Source organism: Falco naumanni, chromosome 7 (assembly GCF_017639655.2).
Source record: "Falco naumanni isolate bFalNau1 chromosome 7, bFalNau1.pat, whole genome shotgun sequence".
In the NCBI taxonomy this organism is placed as follows: domain Eukaryota; kingdom Metazoa; phylum Chordata; class Aves; order Falconiformes; family Falconidae; genus Falco; species Falco naumanni.
In genome coordinates this window covers 41,800,664-41,817,935 of record NC_054060.1, presented here as the reverse complement: position 1 = coordinate 41,817,935, position 17,272 = coordinate 41,800,664, and the positions used below count along the sequence as shown (strand labels likewise).

Below are 17,272 nucleotides of genomic sequence, written 5' to 3'. Positions count from 1 at the left end.
CTAGGGTTTCGTTTTGCTTCCTTTAGCCAGCCATCTCTCCAGGGAACTATAAAATCTGCAGACAAGCCAGCCAGCCCGATCCCTCCAGAAACCTCCTGCGTTATCCCGCTATGCAGAGGGACCAGCTTTCCCAGCCATTCACTTCCCCCATCTTTTTTTCCCTTCTGCTCCAGTAGGATGCAAGTCACTGGAAGAGGCACCTCCACTCCAAACCCTGCATTTGCAAGGCTAAGAAACTAAAGCTTATAAAAGGCAACTTGCCAAATGCTTCACCTAATGTCCTCCTGGTTAACCTGAACCATGATTATGCCTGTATGTTTGGGATCAATAGGCAAGAAGTGTGTAGAATAGGAAGTTGCAGCACATTTTGCCTCCTTCTCATGGCAAAGCTTCCAAATTCTTACTCTCCATCAGACAAGTGGGAGCAGGAGACAGAAATACAGACGGAGCCTGTCAAGAAGGAGAGGGAAAAAAAAAAGAATGGAAAAAAAAAAAAAAGGGAGATTCACCCTGCAGCGGAGACTAAGAACATATACAGGAGAATTCAGCTGTTTTCTTCCCTGCCAAAAATAAATGTCTTAAGTAAGTGCTTCAAGTAACTTTTAAGTATTAAAAATAGTTTATGAAAAATGGGTGCCTTTCAAGCTGTCTCCTTCTACGGAAAAGTTCCCAACAAGCATGATGAGAAATAACTAAGACCTAACAGCAATTAATTTCCAGCCCATGCAATAAATTGCATTTTATAATTTTTATTTATATATCAGATTGACAAAAAACAGTTAGACATAAGCTAACAACCTACTACACAAAGGTGGCAGCAGCACAGTAACAATTTATTGGACTTATTCCGGGCTCTTTTATTTGATTGGATTTTACATTAGGAACCAACTAGAAAGCAAGATAATTATTTTTACTGGGGAATATAAAGTTTCTCCTGTTCATCCTGTGCCTGCAGGAGGGGTGACCTTTGTTTTCTTGGTAATAAAACTTCTCTTTCCCAGTCTTTCTTTACGTTAGACATACCAAGCTCATGACAGGAGTTTGCTATTTCAGAATCAGAAAATTGTCCAGAGTTTTAGAGAAAATGGGTAGTATCCTTAAAAACATGTCTGGGACTGCTCTGTCTACCATACGTGGTATTTTCAAATGTAACAGGAGACATGGCTGTGGCACAGCCACATTCAAAAGCCTGATTCTTCCTAAGAAAATGAGCAAAGAAGGACACAGTGGCATCGATTTGGTCCAGATCAGCAACATAACTATGTATTTTATGCTCCTCAACAGATTCAAACAGTCCATGTGGAAAAGATGCCACTGTTGCTACCCATAATGGCTCATCCTGCAACCCCACTCTCTCAGCTACACCGCAGGAGCACTGCCACAGCTCCTGCCCAGAGCCACCGCCTCTGACCAAAGGACGCACCAGACTACAGAAAAGGTTTTTAACTGATATGGATCTTGGCATTTTAAAGCTTGTCTTGTTTACCTGACTGGCCTAGTTCCCTCTGTCAAACAAAACTAAGCAACAACCCACATCAGCCATGGATAAGTTAAAATGTTAAACTCTGCTATGCAATCAGAACAGCTTTCAGATCCTTCCTATTAATTTTCTCATGCCCTGGTGTTGACTCACCTGGTCTGAAACCCTGCTTGCAAAGAGGTGCTCAGGCAAGAAATGTCTCTGTACTACTGTAAAGAGCAATCTTTCACCCCTTCAAAAAAACATATTAAAAGTGCAGGAATAAGCTACTGGTGTTCGGGTTTTTTTCTTTATAGGGGCAGGGGTTCAGCAAGTCGCCATGCTACTTGGCTTCTATATTTATGTCTGCTAAATTTGACCAGTTCCCACAGAACCAAAGTCCCTCACTGAATACTTAAAAGTATCTCATCTTGTGGGGAAAACCTTTTACTTAAAAAAAATTTTCATCCTGAAATTTCTATTACTTGCCTCCTTTCCCCCAATGTAACTAGAATGCATATAGAGTACACATCCCTTTTGCGTATGGCAGTATCTCATTAACTGCAAAGGAAAAACAGTGTAAACACTGAAACATTAAGAGAAACAACTTCTTCTGTGAAGCTACTAGGAAATAAAAGGTTAAAAGCCTGTAATTTTAGCTTTCATCTACTGCATTGCCACTAAGTAGTAGATTTACAAATGTAATTTTTTTTTTTAATAGAGCCATAAGAAACACAAATACCAAAATCACGCTATTTTGCAAAGTATAACTATGATAATCTCATTCAGACTGGAATTCTGCTCGTGACACACAAGCTGTTGCACGTGTGATTTTGTGTATTTTGCTCTGAAGTTAGAAAAGTAAAAGTCCCTCAAAAGTGGCCAAATACTACAATTTATATGAATGTTCATAGAGGGGAGGACCAACAGATTAGCCTTAGCAGAGGGACCCAAGAGGCTCTTCCTTCCTGTACCCCAAAACTGTAAGTCACCCATGCACATTTACATCATTAACTAATAAAAGAGGTCTAGATCAACCCAAATACAAGCAGTATTCTGTTCATTCAGAAGAATTTCTCAGCTAAGATTTGGGGAGGGAACGGGACGATACAACACAGACAACAGAGAATGGGCCTCGCACATACACACAAAAGTTTGTACAGAGTGGAGTGCTGCTTTCGTCGTTACACCCAGAGGAAACAGCTAGAGCAGTATTTGGCATTTTTCATGAACCTTAAGAGCAGCTGCTCAGCACCTTTGAAAAGCAGGTTCATTACTTAGTAACTTACCCTCAGAATTCAGATACAAGAAGGACCAATATGGTCATGCTTTGTCCTACAGCCCAAGCCCCAGCCCCTCACCATGACCTCCATCAAAAGTGATAATCTGCCAAAACACCTTTGTGAAAATAACAAAAATCATGATTTTAAACAGTTTCAACTAACTATGAAGCTAATTTGGTAAGTAGTAGTATCTTCTAATGATCATTTCCCCTAGCTTACAGCCCAGGGTGTGCTGCAGGTAACACGTGAGTCACAAAGCACTCTTCTGCCTGTCTTGGTGCAAGAAACAAGCTGCGAGAAACACAGCAGCATAAGCTGGTACTTAGTTAGCAAGCAGCAGAAGGGAGCCAGCAGTTTAGAGGGGACTATCCTAATAGTTCATCATGCTGCAGGAGGCTTCCCATCATCAATGCTCTCTCTACATAAACAGTCATTCAAATACTGTACTCACACGGATTCATGGATTTTGGCTAGGTCTGTGGTCACATACGGGCAGAGACACGTACAATCTGCCTCTTTTTGCAGAGGCAGAGCAGACATAACCTGGCTCTACCAGGGATGCTGCCTGGCCTCACTGGCACGGCACAGGGCTCAGGAGGCTAGGAAGTCCCATGGAGAAACAAAGCCAGTCCTCTGCCACGCTAGCACAATTCTGCAACCTCAAAATGAAGAGCTGGCTTGCCTCCAGCCAACTTCAAGCACAGGACAGGCCCTAAACATACATCCTTCAGTACAGCCTGTTCTGAACACCACAGCCCAGACATTTGTGAAGAGGAACAAAGAAGGATACCGAGCCAGTGCAAAGAGTGGTTTGAAGTTTGAAATTTGCTCTTCAAAAGCTCTGTCCTTTAGGCTTAACCTGCTTATGCTAACTGCAGAAACATTCAGCTCAAAAGGAAGTCCCGTATGCAGAGCTTAAACAAAGGAGACAGTAAAACTCTACAAAATAAGGGACAAAATGCAAACCTATGACCAGCAAGGTTTATGTAACCTTGACTTAAACAATGCTTTCAGCATGGAGATTAAGTGACAAACTTTTTGGTAGAAATGCCTTGGCTTTCTTTCAAGCACTTTATCCCAAAACTACAACACACAGAGAAGTGTCATCTAATGTTTTCATGAAGGCTAACTCTACATATTTTATATATGTAGTTATACGTATTTTCATGGGCTTCAGGTTTAGAGTTAGCTTGTATAGAGTTTATTCTTTTACCCGTTTATTCATCACATGTATGGCTTTTAGAATAGGTGAAATGACAAACATGAGGCAATGGGTATTAAAGTAGGTAAGTATCCACTGTTTTTCACAGAAAACAGACAGGAGAGAAAAGTCAAAATCAGACTGAAATGACAGGAAATGCTGCATGTGCTTTTAAATGCAAACAAGTGCAATGAGGGCACTTAACTGAAAGCTCTAGCCACAATTAATGGTTTCTTGTTCCCATCAAATGTAAATTCTTCAAATCCCTGACTGCTGCAAGCATCTGGAGAAAGGACAGCACAACCTTAGATAATCTCTTTATGCCATGCACAGAACAAGACAACCAAGACAGGTTTAGTTTGACTTACCCCATCAGGTTAAACAAACTGTGTGACTGCCCCAAACAGACAACATGTGTAAAGACATGACCTTGCCCTACCTCCTTAATAGCTGGCTCATCTCAGATAAACCTTGACAACACAGTGAAGCATGATTTTCAACATCTGTAGTGTTACGAACGAAGTAAGCATGCAAGCATGACAGCCTTCAAGTCAGTGAAGTATGCGACACTGAAAGATCTCAGACAGCTAGTGTTAAAATATATTATAGACATCGTTTTACAAACAGAGATAATTCAGCACTGTTCTTATGTTGAACTGTTCCAACTGTTGTATGGCAGTGTAAGTTAGCAACAGAGGGAAGACCTGAGGTCTTTCACGAGTCAGCCTCATTATATTAGTAGAAAGTACCACGGCTCATGCTCAGCACTGTACTGTCATACTTTCCTTACTATGAAAGTCTGTTTTACATGGGATATTTTCAGAGCAAAATAATATCATTCCCTGTTTTCTTCTCCTTGAAGACACCAGATTCTAAGGTCAGGGGATGAAGAATCTGAAGTGACTGCAGGAATACCAGCAGCAACAACCTGAATTCTACTGAAATCTCACCTTTTCTACTAAAACGTAGATTCATACTCAAACTCTTTTAAAACTCAGGTAACACTAGACCTAAATGCAAATATTGCAGTTCGGTTTCTTCTTGAAAAGCTCAAAAAATGGTAGAATTTCTTCACCCTACATCCCAGAATCCGAAAGAATAGTTAAAATAAAGCATGACTTTTCAACACTCAACGTTTCCCCACCTACTATGTGCCCCTTGAACCAGTAAAATCCATAACCACAATGTCAGCTATGTTACTGTCAAGTTACTGTTGCCTACCAAACACAGATGTGGGGTATTTACCATGTATTTCATGTCCATACCTCAGACCCTGAGGACAATTTTTAAAAAAGAAAATGTTTTCTCACTGCATTCAGCTTTCACCTCCAACGCAAACCAAGTCATTTAAGTCAAGCGAGTTATCAGTATCAATATACAACAATAAGTGGTCTGAAATATGCAGATATTCAGACTTGAATTTATAATCCCTCTCAATCTCAAAAAAAAAAGAAACAAATCCCTAAACCCAAACCCTAAACAAGATAAAAACCCTACCACTCTCAGGAAAAGAAATGTTGATTATTAGAAACAGCAGTCTTACAACATTAGCATACAGCTTTAAAGTTGGAATACCAGCCTAGATCCCACACCCCTTCAGCAAACTTTTATTCCTCAGCTTGGTGAAGCACTAATTAAGAAGATTTAGCAGATTAAAGTGTGAGTTGCTTTAATATCATATATTCGCTTCTATTTTGAATACTCAGGAGATGCTCCATTACAGCAGCTGCAGACATACCATGAACACCTACAGAGGCAGAGAGTATCCTTAGATCAGGATGACAAACATGCAAGTAAAGACTGAAAAGCAAAGAATTTTACAAACAGTGCCCCACAGAAACATGGAACTCTTCAGTAAGTGAACTGCTTTGTTTTGCTTTAAAGTTCTATTTACTTGCTGTTCCTGGGTGTTTCCTCATTGTTTTACGGTTCATCGTACTAGTGTGACCATGCCATAGGCAACCTCACTATGCTGTAGGCTGTTGCTAAGTTATCCTCTGCAAACACACAAAGTTCTTGAGACAAAATCATAAACAATCCTGATAGATTCAATAAATAAAAGTTGTAGCACATCAAGCTTAAGAAAATTTATAAGAAATTAAAATTCCTAATCATCAGCAACTACGCTTGGTACTCCTGTCTAATGAAGATGAAGTAAACTCTGTTAGCTCTTCTTTTAAACATTAACTTGATGGTATTACTGCACCAAACCTTGGCCACAGACAGCCATATCTGGGCAGTAATAATGACGACCTTCAAGACAGCATTTCCACTGACAGATTATTTTTCATGCATGATTATGCAGCATTTACATTGCAATTCCCTACACAAAGCAAAGAAGACAGCCTAGTATTACTTGCAAATCACTTATGCTGTAAGCAGAGTTAAGTTGTACCCATCCCAGGAGACTCTTGAACAATAGTTACAAAAAAACAGTCCTCAAGAACTAGGAATATTCACTGCTAAGGAAAAGGCAAAAGCAGTCAAGATTCATTGATTTGAGAAGGACATATCAAAAGAGACACAGAGCCGAGAGCTACAGAAACACACAGCAGAGCCCTTTCTGGCTGTTAAGAAAGAACAGGACACCCCGCAATAACCTCAGCTGATTCAGGACTACCACAACTCCTGGGACATGACCATGGCATAGCAGCTGCATGAGAACTGCTTTCAAGTCCCAGGTGGCTCAAAGGCAGTGGGCTGGCCACACCTGTCTTCTAGAAGCACCTTTGGTTTGAGCTCAGTCCCTCCAAAGTCCCCCTGCAATGCTGCAACCATGGTGCTTCCAGCTGGTTTCCTGGGGGTTTGCTGGGGGAACCTCTGGGTAAGGCACTCCCTCCTCCACTGCTGTCTGGAGAGGTCCTCCTCGCACACCAGAGTGTACACTGGTTGGCAGAGCAGGGACTTGGAAACCAAAGCCAGGAGCATGATGAAAGCAGACCTGCTGAAAACATCACTCAAACCTTCTGAGTGACTAAATCAGCACTTTGCCGTTTAAGCAAAAAGGAACACGACAATGCAGAAGTTGAAGTAACAGCTGGGAAAATACGTTTCCACTTGCTATCCAGCTTTCCATAATGCAAACTAACTACCCACTGACCACCAGGGTATGTTGCTATCCTCTTTCCTTCCTTGAAGCTGGACCTACTCGATCCTAACAGAGAAGTAAATATAAGCCACTGAGCTGCTGTACAATGGGCTAACTGCCCTAAATCAGTAAAAAGACATTACACCAACCACCCCTTAAGAGGCACTGCAAGGCCTGGACCGTACTGGATACGCTGAACGTGCTCTAGCCCTGGCAGCTGCGTACAAATCAGAGGCCAGCCGTACCAGCTCAGGTAAAGCAGCAGCACATCCATGCAGCACACTGCTCCAAAGCCAACACAACTTTTGTGTGCATCAACTTTTACAGGCTCAATCAAAAATACCCAGGTTTTAGGAAGCACAGAAAAAAATAGAGATGCATTGATCTAACCATACAAGCTGGTTGAAGAATCTAAGAAGAGACCCAGCAGGCAGTAACATCTAAGACAAGTCATCATGGTGTTTGTCAAAAGTAAGTATTCAACACACCTGTTAGGCAAGACTGACAACTGGGGTGTAGTTTCCTCACCCAGCAAGAGCTGAAAGCAGTGTGAGGGTGGTGCACTTACTTGACTGGCAAGAAAAAAGGTCTTCTGGTCAATGCAGGAGCATCACTGTTAGAAACCCACCAGCAACTCCAACCTGCCCGTTTTGGCTCAGAGGCGGAAGAACCATCAGGAGCAGGGACAGGTAGGAGGATCACTCACCAGCAGGGAGCAAATTACCTCCTTTTCAGTCACTTAGTTCAATGATAACCAGCCATAAAGGCCTTGAATGGTATGCAAGTCATCACCACAGCAGGCTCATGAACATGACTACATCTGCTTTGACTCCATTTCAAACTGCTTGTACTTTTCCCCCCACCCCCCTTTATAGCTGCTGTTCTTTTTTCAGCCACTTAAGGATGTTATCATAAAGGAAAGGGTATTACAAGATAAGCTCATCTAGGTCACAGGAAAGAACATTTTCTAAGCTAACCTAAAGCACAAATGATCTCTCTGCAATCAACATAAATTCTCTATAGACTGCAGTTACTTTGTCCTCTAATCTCTGTTACCAGTAATTCAATGAACAATTTTAACACAGTAACTGCGCTGCTGAGGTTACAGGACAGTGGAGTTGTGCAATGAAGCTTCTTGTACAAGAAAACAATTTCAGACGCACTTAGACCTTTGAGTAAAGGAAGCTTCTGGCTCCAGCCAACAGTTTACTACAAAAACAAAGCTAAAAAGCTTTTCTCAGTTCGCAAAGTCAGCCAAAAATTCCTCTACAACAGTTGTTTCCCCTACATTTCAGTCTCTTACAGTATTAGCTCAGTCCCAATGGCATCTTTTCCATCTCGTCTTCAGATGATTCTGTCAAAACACTGTAAATAACTTGTCTGCACTCTGGCAAGGTACCAGGAGGAATTTATTATTATTATTTTTTAATGTCCTTACTGACTACTGAATACTCATAACAAACACTCAAATGAGGACAGAATATACATGTAACTTAACCTATACAGTAACTTTACATTAGATACAAAACACCTTCTGTTCAAGGAAGCACACCAGTTGGGAAATTAAATGAGGCAGATATAATTTATCAAAGCAACCTCAGGTTAAAAAAATTACTAGTGAACTTGGGTAAGACTCTGAACTACCCTGGATGCTAAAAGAAGAGTATAAGGTGTGGTTTCTGCCTTCCTACTCATAATCTCTGTTGTGTCATTTTTCAAAGACACAGGAGCACCACCCACATTTCAATTTAGGTTGGTTGGGGTTTTTTTCCGTGGCTGGAATGTCAGATATCTTAATGACTGGTTAACTGACAGCATTGCCTTAGGATCCTACAGGTCAACAAGCAAACTTTAAGCAAATCTAGAGGACAAGCTCTCTTGACATGCTTTTGCTGACCTGTAATAGGAGCAACCAATAAAATATTTTGACTCCTTTAGAAAAATAACCTTAACATAAGAAGGGAACAAGTAAAACATACTATGGCATCACCATTTCAGTGACAAATCTATGCTGTATACCAAAGGCAGGCTTGGATTTCCTTTGGTTTTAATGTGCAGGTAAGTCAGAGAGCATGGATACAAAGCCTCCTATGAACAAACCCAGTGCTCTACAGATGGGTGAGCAGGAGGGGAAGCAGCAGAGCACAGGGTGTGACGACCACTGATTAATCTGCCTTGCAGCACTGCACGGACAAAGCTTGTTGGCTTTTGTGGCTCCTCTGGCTTTGAGATTTATACAGCTTCAGTATTATGTCAATAGCACGCTGTCTTTAAATATACCAACCATGTCATCCCCAGTATAAATCTGAGCAACAGAGAGATATTCACATACACCTGCCGGAGAAGCCTTGTCTCCAGCTCCTACCCCCAGTCTATGGGAAGAAAGTCAACTCTTGCCCTCAAACTTCTTCTCTTTAAAAAAAAGCTTTCAAAAAGGAGGGGCTCTATTTCTACCAATTGCTAAGTGACTGCTTACGGCAGATCATACCGTTCAGTATCCAATGTCTATTTTGATTCATTTAACAACTGTGGTTGGCTCACCCTTGCTCCCGGCATAGCCAGGAGAGAACCACAGTAATCTTATCTAGGAAGCTGCAGCAGCAGTCTCCTTTTGGAGAAGTCACGTGAGGAAAGAAGGATGAAAAGAAAAATTAAGATACTACAGCTCTCAAATTTTCCACAGATCTGACCTTATGCTAAAGAAACAATTTTGGATAACCCACTTCTACCTCACTTTAGAGAAACTATGCCCATAATCATCTAACTGTCGCGTCTCTCTCCTTTCTTCCTTGGACTGAGATCCTACATTCAACAATTCCCACTCTAAGCTATTAATTGCACAGCTTTTGGTAGCAGTGCAAAATCAATTTTAGCAGTAAACATGCTCAAAAACGAGACAAAGACAGTGATTAAAAACAGTCAAAAAGTCCATGAGTGTTTTCCACTGATATGCTATGTCAGTATGAGAGATACTGCAAACCAACAACCAAAGGCATAGAAAACATCTACAGCATATGCCTTTCTGTCTGATCTGCCTACCTTCAGAGATACAGCAAAACAAGGTCTATGCTGTCACCAAAGAAAACAAAGCACCAGTGTATTGCTTTCACCAGAAATGCAGAGTTAAAGTGAATAATAAATATTCCTTCTAGCAAAATACATCATTCTTAATAGTGTCCCTTCAAGAAAAAAAAAACAACAGAGCAGGTGGAGGAGAAGTTAGGCTGTTCTGATTAAGCTGAAGCCACTCTACTTTCTTCTGTTGTAATTCCATGAAGGCAATCAGGTTCAGCAAACCATTTCCAGGTTTCACTGTGTTTGAATGTGCCCTGTTTTATATAAGGGCAGCTGAAGTACATGTGCTAAGAGTTTCTCTAACTTAAGAAACTTCAGGGCCTAATGTCTTTAAGCACCAGGTTTTATTGGAACCACATTCCATCTTGTGACACGAATACATTTATCTCCTTTAATTGTGAAGTGCCAGAAGAGCAAACAAGCATGCAATGATCTCCATAGACAACTATCTCAGGTCACAGCCCAGACCAAAGGAGTAAATAACTTTTGCAGAAGCTGGAGAAAGGCAGAGTCAACAATATACACTACAACAACTTCCACAAACTCCACTGATGTTCTGCAGAGTCCTCTGGAAGTTCACGCCTACCAGCCACCCTCACTGAGAAAGGCAGGCATACAGTCTCCTTTACTGTTCTGGTAATATCCTCTCTACAAAGCTTTGGTTTGAAGCAAGTCTGAGCTATGGTGGATACCAGAGTCATTGCTCCCAAAGGAATGTTGTTGTCCCAGTGGAACAAAACCCCAGGACTGAAGACAGGGTTACAACTGCTGTTGCAGGAATGAGCTTGCAGCTCTGCCTGAGCTGAGAACTGCATGAGTTTGCCCCCAAAACAGACAAACGATGGGACATTCAGCTGGGAGAAGACACCTCAGTACTAGGGTCAGAGACAAGTGTTACCCTTGGCATGGTATCATACTAACTCCCCATTCTTCCTACTCCAAGAAAAAACTTCAGAAAAGGTCAAAAGAGCCATGTGCATATTTGTACTTCAACACAGACTTTGCAGTTTCAGCAAACCGCAGATGAGACAGGTTGGCTTTAAAATATGGCATTTCCCAAGTCACATTGTCTCCAAAAACACTGCATTTGCCCTGCCTTGATACTGTAACACAACATCTGCCTCCAGTGAGACAAATAATCCTATTGTTTAGTGCAGCCCAAAACTGAAGTCCCAGTCTTTGTTGCCCATAGGCACCACTGCAATAATCATGATTAATAAATGCAATGTCTAATTGTCATTTAGTGCAAAGACTGAGACTGTATGTTGCAAAATATTCCTAGTCAAAAGGAGGCAAATACAGAGTTTTACTCCCCAGCATTTCTGTCAGGGTCTTATGTTTACCCACACTGTTTCCTAAGGAAGGATTATGAACCTTTGCAGTTCACAAAAGTATCTGGGGAGGCACTTATACGCTGATGACTAAAGGAATATTACACACAGCAAACTGCAGAAATTACCAGCCCCCATTAATAGTCCCATTTTCCTTCACACACTCATCTTACTCTACAACTCCTCCATTCTGGCATCTCAAAGCAACTTAAATGGCATTCTACTACATGGAATATTATTACCTTCATTAGGAACAAGAGGCAGAATTTGTAAGGGAGTTGTCCAAAGTGTCTGCAGTAAGTGACAAAGTGAGGCAACTCCACACTGAGATCTCGGTCCCATTACAGTCATCAAAATCTTTGGCAGAGGTCCCATGCAGACTGGATTTCCACCCCAGGACATCCCAATTCCCAGCCTTTAGTAGTTAGGACTCACTGCCTCATCAGTACATACCAAGGAGTCAGGAGAAGACAAAGGGGCTGGGCAGAGCTGGCTCCATGGGCCAAAGCAGTACAAGCTCAAACCTGACAGCCATTCATTACGTATCTGTTACAGATTTCTAAATCTTAGTCATGTTTTCACTCACCCAGGTGACTTCTGCAAGTGATGGCAGAGCCTATAGCTCTCTGAGCCACAAAAATTTCTTCATGGTTCTCTCATTCACTCACCAAGAGTGAAAATAAATCAGATCTAAATGCATTTTTGGTTGGCTTACTCTGTCCAGTTTTTAAGAATAACAGTTTATTTATTTAATCTGCTTAATCCACGTGGTGAAAACGTACTGTAGTTTTGTCTTCCTCCCCTGCTGCAACAAATGTGTATTTATCCTTCCTCCCCACTGGACCAGAAAAGGGCCACGCTGTACTTCAGTGACCAACGTGCTGATGCAATATACAGTGGCATGCCAAAAAAACCCCTCCCTGCACTGGAACCCGTGCTTCACTCCTGCTGGGCAATGCTGCTTCTTGGGTACCAAGAAGCCTCACACAGAGGGACCTCCCCTACTGGGAAGGGCCAAGGAGAGGATTCAGGGATCTGTTCTTCCACAGTCCTGCTATTTCTGGATTTAAAGGTGAGATTATTACACCTTTTTCGAAGACCTCACTTTGCGTTCTCAGCACACTCTGCGTAGTGCTGATGCTAAGAAGTACCAGAATGTTTTCAAGATTTTAACCAGCAGCCCCTCACCTTCAAGAACATGCAAAGTACCTCATGCAATCCAGACTGGGGAGGGCTAGAGGGCTTTTGTAGCATCACTCCAAAAAATGCATTGAAGGCAAAGCAGACTGCCATTCCCAGGACAACATGCACTTTACCGAGGGCCTGGCATACATGTAAAAATAAACTTTCTTCTCCCTGTACTAGACAGCCAATTCTCCAACATCTCAACAACCCTGCTTGCTTTGGAAGCTTTCCAGTCCTATCTTTCTGTATATGCTATCGGATATATATTTTATAAGCTCCTTTTCTCAGAACACTGCTATTCCAAGGTTATTCCATTAATACTTCATGTGAAAATAAACCTCTCCATTTCAAGAAAACAACAGTTCCCTGGCAACAATTAGTGGGAACTGTTGTCATTAGTATTTTACTCTGATTGAAGAATTAAAAAGGGAGAAGGGGATCTTCAATTCTCCTTCACAGGCTTCAAGTAAAACCCACAGCTCAAAGGACAGTTTTCTTCTCCAAAGTAAAAAAAGAATTAAAATATCTCAATTCCCAGGGAGTCGGGGGAAAAAGGAAAAACAAAACAGCAGGCGAGACCATTGTAACTACTACAATCAGCTGTTCCACATTGGAAAACATGTTGTCCTCCCCATCCCATTGCTATTAAAAAATGTGCAGCTTGAAATACAATGACTAATCCCACTTTTATAGCCAACTGACTAGAACATCTTTCTAAGATAAAAGAGATTAGTGTTCATCTGAACCAAAAATACCCACCAAAAATAGGAAATAATCGCTATTTATAATTAAAAAAAATGCAGGCAAAAGCTCTAGGAAAACTTGAGCGTGGAAGTGCTCAAAACGGCTTTGAAGTTGTGAGAAATGCAAAGGCTCCGAACTTTGTCACACAAAGACCAAACTGGCAATTTGTCAGAAGCCAAAGGGCTGCAGCTAATTATTCAGGATTTGCATAACTTGTGAAACAAAAATAAATGCATGTCCCCATCAGAGGTACTTGTGATGATTTCCACTTCGCTGCACATGTTTTCAATCTTACATTCTTCAGACTAAGCCAAACAGATTTTTTCCTGAAAAACAAGGTAGATGGGGATGTTCTCTCTCTCCCTCGCCAGCGCGCAAAGTCATAAGAAAATGGATACTTTACTGGCTGAAGAACCACCAACAATTTTCAGTTCTAAATTAGGCCTTATGCTAATTTGGGGGAAGGAGGGGTGAAATTGAACAAAATGAAGCTTTTACTAAAAAACATTAAAACCAGCTTTAGCTTTTAGAAACTACCCAAACCCCTTATTTGCTAGATTCCATTATAGAAAATAATTATTTAATGGTAAATGCTTCATCAGACAACCACTGCATAACATCAGAGGCTGCCTTTCCCTTGAAAGGGTGAGGAAAGAATTTACTAAGAAATGCCTTAATTTACGTATCTACTGGCAAGTCACCCCAATGCCAGTGCAAGAGCTGCTCTATCTCAGCCTTGCCAGCTGCTGCCTGCCCAGTAACTGCCTGCAGGCCACAGCAGATGGGCTTCGGTCATGTTTGTCACCTGCTCAGAGCATCTCCACCCCTCCTCTGGCCACCAGCTCACACTACTCCAGCTGAGCAGGCAGCTGTGAGGGGTGGGAAGACCTGGCAAGAAAGAGGAGGTAAGTAACTGCTACAGAAACTGCAAGAGCATTTCATTCAGAATACTTTAAATGCAGCCTTATATTAAACGCAGCTGAATTGGTGCTGTTTTTCACTGGATGAAAACCAGCAACACCAGGTCCGCTGACCACCTTCAGCTGCTCTTCCTTTCCCTTTGTGTGCCACACAACAACACGGGGAAGCCCCAACACTGGGCAGTGCATGGCCCCACACCTCTTCTGAGGCACCCGCAGCTAGACCCCCGGCCGCCCAGGTTTGCCAGCACAGCTCCCAATAGCACTGGGGCTGCTACAGCAACAGGCAGGCTCCCTAGGGGAGCACGGGCACATCCTTCAGTCTTCCCTCTTGCTCCAGTTTAGCAGGAGCGCTTCCTTACTTCACAGGGTACAAACAAGCAAGCACCCTAATTCAGAAAACACCCTGATACTAGGATGATGCCTACTTCAATTAAGCAAATGACCAGCTACAAGGTAAGAGATACAACACGGTATGCTGTTAAGAGCCCATATTTAAAAGTCAGGAAGACATGGGTTTTTCTTGCAACGTAACACTGGTTTGTAGCTGCCCCACTGACTTGGATTTAAGCAGCAGAAAGCAAATCTAGTTCCAAAAGACTGCCAGATCTTAAAGATGCTGCTATTTAGAGTTCTGCCACTGGAAAAAAAGAGAAATAAGCTAACCTATTAATGCTCCCAAGTGTTTGAGTGCAGGCTCAGACTCATACTGTCTTTTGCAAGTTCATAACCTTGACAGCTTTTTATTAATTCATCTACTGTACTATCTTTTAAGCCGGATAGCTTGATGGGTGTTACTCAATTGTACTATATAACATCATGCATTTCAGCTCCTATGCACTGAGTTCACAATGAATTCTCACTATGTAAGAATTCAATCAATATTTCTAAAAAAATTCCAATTACCTATCACCAGACAACTTGAGAGGTTCTTTGTTTTCAATGCGATGCTTGAATAATGTCTTACCACTGGATCAAGGAATATGCCTGTTAAGCACCCCACTGCCAGTCCTATTCTTCCAATATTTCTCTTCGGAGGATGCGCATGCTTCCCCACTCAGTAGAATAGAAAGCTAGAACTACTCTTTTTACTGGAACTGAAAGTCTAAGACAAAACACAGAACTTGAACACAAATCACAGAATGTTAATTGCTGTCTAGCAGCAGCTTGCTGATAATCTGCACAGCACAATTAGCCTTAAGAAAGCAAAGTAAGAGGATTTCATCGGTCTAGGTGAAGACTAGAGGACCATCCTAAACCCCTACTGCAGGAAGGAAACAAGTCACACAGGTGTTTATTTGAAAACTTCAAAGACTTCCCTTTAGTAGCAGGAAATTCTTTCCTGCTCTTGTGAAACATCTTTGGAAAAGAATAATCTGATGTCTGTTCACAGAAGTCAGCACATACCAGTCCACTGTGCTTTGCTGTCTAGTAGTCATTAACTGAATCTTACCCTCCATCTCGCTACTTATTACTGGAGAGTACATCTAAATTCAGAATTTTAAAAAAAATTATGTAGAGAAGAAAATAGATAAATAGCCTGTGTATTTATGCAGTTTGTGTTACTTTCTGTTGTCAGGTGTAAGAGCTGGTTTCTCTTGAACAGTATAGTTTCTTTAAAGGGGAAGGGGAAACAAATCCAAGAAACACTGCTGTTTAACACAGGAAAATAATATTCCCTCTATCAAATAAACTTTGCCCAGCAGGTCGACACCAAAACATCCTCCATCTAGAAGCAGGGCTAGTATCAGCATATATGAAGGAAGCAACACACAAGCGATAGGCAAGGGGTGATCACACACAGCCATCCACTCTCTCTAGCAGAGCAGCAGGCGTCAGTGTTCAGGGTATGCCTTTGGGGCACAAATTCCCAGTATAGGTTAGTCTGACATCTCAACTTTTGTGACATTTGAGACCACAAAATACTTTTGCACAAAGTCCTGTGTCACAAAGTCCTTTGTAGTTCTGTCCAAATGCTTCCCAAAATGCTATTCCAATAAAGAAATCCTTTCCAATTATTTTGTGTCTGATGCCTACCCATTAAGCTACACAGACATCAGAAGACTAACAGGTAACCCATAGAAGGACAGTAACTTTATCCACAAAGTAACATGGAATTTGCCCGCTGCTCAGCTGATCAGTGCATCACTGAATTGATCTCATATGAGCACTTTGCTGCTTAAACGTACAGCGTAGGTGCAAGGCATGTATAACAAATGCAGACATGAGAATATAATGTGCTGGGGTATTACTAAAATAACAGTATCCCCTGGACAGTGAAACAGCTTTCTCCCTGTGCTGCTTGTGAAGCTGTGTTTTGCAAATACTGGTTTCTAAGTATCTATCTGGAGATGCTATTATCACAAAAGAAGCTCCTCCTTAGCTCTGAGCAACAGGAGATACAAGTAAGAGATGATGGTGTACTGGTGAAAGGTTAAACGCAGCCAGTAAAGTATATGCCCCTTTTCATTGTAATACCATGCAGTATCCCATATTTTTGGGGATACCAAGCACATAAACTGGAAAATATATCTTTCAGGTAAGTAGCAAAGAGAATCTGTTTAAACCTTTTCTGATAGTGGATTCTTTAAAATAACATGTCCTCATTTGTAATTTTTTTTGAGCTTTTCTCCTACTCCCTGCTGCTGTTGAGAAGCACTTTTCACATGGACTTACAAGCAGCCTCAACTATCAGTGGTTAGCACCCCGTTTTCCTCCTCTCTATTGAGGCATTTTCATCTCTGAGGTACTAGAAAACAAGTGTGAGGAACACACTGACCAGAGTGCAAAATGAGCACTCAGTAAGCATCAGCAAGAGTGAAACCTGTGACACACAGCTCTTCTAAGGACATAAGATAAACCAGAAGGAAAGAGTATGCTTCCCTTTTGATCTGTTAGGGCTATAATGCTCTATGTTACAGCTGTCACGGTAACATAATTCCTTTCCCAAGTTGCCATCACCCTTTAAGTAACACTTTGTGTGAAA

At 41.6% G+C, this 17,272-nt stretch overlaps 1 protein-coding gene across 2 annotated transcripts in view; it reads right to left on the bottom strand.

Moving 5' to 3' along the window:
* ITPK1 (inositol-tetrakisphosphate 1-kinase) overlaps positions 1-17,272 on the bottom strand; it is a 144,796-nt gene that overhangs the window by 92,919 nt on the left and 34,605 nt on the right. The window lies entirely within an intron of this gene.